This window comes from Acinonyx jubatus, chromosome B4 (genome assembly GCF_027475565.1).
Source record: "Acinonyx jubatus isolate Ajub_Pintada_27869175 chromosome B4, VMU_Ajub_asm_v1.0, whole genome shotgun sequence".
In the NCBI taxonomy this organism is placed as follows: domain Eukaryota; kingdom Metazoa; phylum Chordata; class Mammalia; order Carnivora; family Felidae; genus Acinonyx; species Acinonyx jubatus.
The window spans coordinates 27,131,181-27,136,160 of NC_069387.1; positions in this window are offsets into that span (position 1 = coordinate 27,131,181).

A 4,980-nucleotide genomic window follows, 5' to 3' on the forward strand; every position below is an offset into this window, starting at 1 on the left:
TTCTGTTCCTTATGGTAAGTCTTGAAACCAGGTAGATTAATCCACCTGCTGTATTTGTTTTCAAAATTATTTTAGCTAGCCTATTTCCTTTGTTTTTCCCTAAGAATTTTATAATCATATTTTCTATATCTACAAAAAAAATCTTGCTGGGAATCTGATAGGAATTTCATGAAACTTGTATATCAGTTTGGGGAGAATGAACATTTTTGCTGTGTTGAGTCCCCTGACTCATCAATACAGGATGCACCTCCATTTACTTAAATCTTTTGTTTATTTCATCAGCATGTGGTTCTCAGCATGCATATCCCATACATATTTTATTTTATTTTTTTTAAATGTTTACCTTTATTTTTGAGACAGAGCATGAGCACGAGCAAGGGGAGAGGCAGAGAGAGAGGGAGACACAGAGTCGGAAACAGGCTCCACGCTCTGAGCTGTCAGCACTGAGCCCGACACGGGGCTCTAACTCATCAACTGCGAGATCATGACCTGAGCCGAAGTTGGACACTCAACCGACTGAGCCACCCAGGCGCCCCCCACCATACATATTTTAAATGTGTGTCAAATATATACCCTCATATTTCACTTTTTTCAGTAATTATAAGTGATACTGTATTTTTAATGCCAGTATTCATGTCCTCATTGCTAGTATATTGAAACATAATTGATTTTTTTAATGTTTATCTTGTATCCTTCAGTTTTGCTGAACTCACTTAATAGTTCTAAGTATTTTCATACAGATTCTTTAGCCTCTTCAGAATAGACAGTCATGTCATCTGAAACAGGGACAGGGTTTTATTTTTGGTTTTGATCTGTATAATTCATACTTTCTTTTCTTGTCTTATTGCACTGGCTAGAACATCCGGCAATAAACTGAATAAAATTGATGAGAGTGGACATCCTTGCCTTGTTTCAAACTTAGAGGGAAAATATTCAGTCTTTCCTCATTAATCTAATTTTGTCTGCAAAGGTTTTTTGGTTTTTGTTTTTTGTTTTTTTTTAACAGATGTTCTATCAAGTTCAGGAAGTTCCCTATTTGTATTTTTCTGAGCATTTTATCAAGAATGGGTGTTGAATTTTGCCAAGTATGTTTTCTGCATCAGTTAATGTGATCGTGTGATTTTTATTCTTTACCCTGTTAATATGGTACATTACCTTGATTTATTTTTGAATATTGAAACAGCTTTACATCACTGGAATAAACCCCACTTGGTCCTGTTGAATAATTCTTCGTATATATTGCAGAATTCTATTGCTAATATTTGTTAAGGATTTTCCATCTACATTCAGGAGGAATATTTGTCTTTGGTTTTTTGTGATGTCTTTTGATTAGTATCAGGGTAATAGCAGCTTCATAAAATAAACTAGGAAGGGTTATTTTCTATTTTTGAAAGAGATTTCATAGAATTGGTGTTAATTCCTCTTTAAACATTTGGTATAATTCTTCAGCAAACCCTGGGGGTATTTTTTAAAGGAGTTTTTAATTAAAAATTAAATTTCCTTAATAGTATAGGGCTTTTCAAAACATCAGTTTAATATTGGGTAAATTGTTACAGTTTGTATTTTTAAAGAAATTGATCCATATAACCTAAGTTGTCAATTTTATGTATGTAGACTTGTTCATAGTTTTTACTTTTTTGATTTCTGCACGGTCTGTATTGATAATCTCTTTAATTCTTGAAGGATATTTCTGCTAGATATGGGATTCTAAGTTGACAATTTCTTTCCCTTCAGCGTTTGAAAGCCTGTGCCATTTACTTCTGGCCCCAATAGTTTCTTGTGAGAAATATACAGTCATTAAAATCGTTTTCCCTTAGAGATAAAGGATATAAGATAAAACTCTCATGCTTTCAAGAGTTTCCCATTGTCTTTAATTTTCAAAGTTTCAATGTGTCTTGTGGATTTCCTTGGGTTTATCCTGTTTGGATTTCCTCATCTTCTTAAATCTGTAGGTCTGTATCTCCTGCCTAATTCAGGACATTTCGACTATTACTTCTTCAAATACATTTTCAGCCTTTTCCTCTTTCTCCTCTCCTTCCAGGCTTCCAATGACATGAATGCTGTATCTTTTATTATCCTCTCCTAAGTCCTTCAAGACTGATACATTTTTCCCATCTATTTTCTCTCTGTTCAGATTGCATAGTTTCTACTCTCTCTTCAAGTTCATTGAAACTCTTCTTGTTCCCTTCCATTCTGCTCTTGAGCCCATCCACCGACTTTTTGAATTCTAGTTATTATATTTTCTCCTTCTAAATTTTCGGGTTGGTTTTTCTTTATATCTTCTATTTCTTTGCTGAGATTTTCTATTTCTTTTCTAGACTTTCTATTTTTTTTTCATTTGCCCCAAGTGCATTTGCAATTACTTATTGAAGCATTTTTATGATGGCTTCTTTAAAGTCTTTGTGAGATAATTCAGACATCTGTTTTCTTGGTGCTGCTGACTGCTGATTGCCTTTCCTCATTCCGACTGCGATCTTCCTAGTTCTGGATATGAGAAGTAATATTCTATTGAAACCTGGATTTTGGTTGCATTTTGTTATGAGTCTCTGAACCTTATTTAATCTTTCTATGCTAGTTGACCTTCTCTGATATGCCCCTGGCAGGCAAAGGGGCAGATGCTGCCTTGTTGTAGCCAGTTGGGAGCAGAAGTCCGGGTTCCCCACTTGGCCTCTGTTGATACTGGAAGGCAGGTACTTCTCACGACTGCTGAGTGGGTGTAGGGGTTCCGCTCCCCCCGAGGGCTCCACTGATACCTTCCTGACTGGCAGGTGTTAGGAATCTCTCATTACTTCTCCCCATGGGGCTTCCACTGACGTCATGGCTTCGTTACCTCTGAGGGGTAGTAACAGTGCCCACTCTCTCAAGCCTCCTCTGACACCTCCTCAGTGGGGGAGGGGAGAGGTACCACATTACTGCCGGGTGGGGGACGAGGAGGAAAAATCCAGGCTCCTCACTCAGACTTTGCCGACGCGGGTAGAAGTGTGATCACAATCGTTTCTGTGGGTTTGGCCGTATTCAAGCGATTATTGGCTAAAAGCTTTCTGCCTTACAAGGCAGTCCATTTCTTGGTCCTTGGGCTGGAGAGAGCAAGCTAGGTTGTGGCTTTAGTTTTGTTTGCACCTATTGCTATTTGCAGATTGCCAGGTTCTTCAGCCCCAGGTCTTGGAAATGTGAAGCAGTAGACGATCCAGAGAACTTACTGCTGTATTATCTCAGGTCCCCAGCCTGGATGCCTTCTTTCCACCTTCCAGGTGCTTCTTTTACTGGTTTTATATGTTAGGCCCAGGGTTTTTAATTGTACTTAATGGAAAGAATAAGGAAACATAAGGAATAAGGAAACTTCCCAGCAGCTTATCATGGTTTTTTGTAAAGCACATCTATTTCTCTGTCTCTTTTTTTTAAGTTTATTTATTTTGAGAGAGAGAGCGTGAGCAGGAAGGGGCAGAGAGGGGGGGGAGAGAGAGAGAGAGAGAGAGAGAGAGAGAGATAATCCGAAGCAGGTTCCATGCTGTCAGCGCAGACCCCACCCCAGGGCTCAATTTTACGAGCCGTGAGATCGTAACCTGAACCAAGATCAAGAGTTGGTCGCTTAACTGACTGAGCCACCCAGGTGCCCCCGCTTACAATATATTTAACATAATATTTGATACATATGAATAAATATGTGCAAGTATATATATATATATATGTTATCGAGCACAATAGCATGAACACTACATCTTTTATATGTTAAATATATAAACATGAGTTGGACTTTTTCCTAGAGAAAAATGAAAACCACACTGCCTCTTCCCAAACGAACTCCCTGGCTGACAATCTGCTAGACTTTCGTGTACTCTGAAATGTCCTTTGGTTCTTAGAACCTGCCGAGGATAGAATCTTGGCCCCAGGACCTAGTCAGCATATCTCTGCTGTTGTTGTGATGTAAAGCCCACCTTTCCTCTGTGCTGAAGTTTCCTGTCTCTCAGCCACATGTCAACATGCGGAGTGACACAGCCTTGCAGCTGGGAAGCTTGTGAAGCTGATGAGTCAGGATGACTAAAATAAACACCCTTCCTAGCTGAGGACTCCCCCAGTCACAGGCTAGTTGGACCCACTCTCCACCCCACCGTGTGCCTTCTTCCTTAGTGTCCTTCTCCCGGATCCTTTCTCGTTCTCTGGGATAGCATGATGTAGCTATCAGTTCATTTGTTGTCCGTATTAAGGAACATCAGCTATCTAGGAGAAACATCCCAACAGCTGTCTCATGCAAAAGGAATCAGAGCAGGCACACAAGGAAGGGAATAAACAAACAAGGCTGGGGACCCTGACCAGGAGACAGGATCTGAGAAGTAGCTGAAGATTACCTGGGAGGGCCCCAGGTCGGCCACCACACTCTCCTTCTTCGCCAGGGAGAGGTTTGATAGCACGTGGATTTTCCCTTCACTCTCCTAGACTCTTTTCTCTTGGCAGCACTTGCCAAGCTTCAGGAAGTGACGGGGGACAGGAAGTGGACCTCACACTATTATGGAACAGATGAGAGGCCCTGAGATCCAGAAAACACCACATGGAGCCATTCCTTCCCTGACAAGCAGTGTGAGCTTCCAGGCACCCCAGCATGCCGGAAGGCTGCAGAGGCTGAGCAGCAGGGGCTGTGTGTTCTGTCTACAGAACACTATTTGGGCTGATTCTGGGAGAAGATCTAAACAAGTCTCACAAAGAACAAAGGGCTGCAGCTGTAATATCTTACCTCCTGAGAAACACACCAGCTGGGTCGTGCCTCTGAGGCTCTGTGCTGCTCCCCGCTTCTTCTGTTTCTCTGGTGTGGGAACTAGGGGGAAAACACATGGGGCTTGCAGTCGGAGGAGCCCAGTTCTGGTGCAATGCCTTAGCCATGTGATGTTGACCTGATCACTTTTGTCTCTGAGCCTCAGTTTTCTCGTGGATGAAAAAGAACAATGGGTAAGGACACTTACTCTACAGACGACTGTTCAGTGCCTG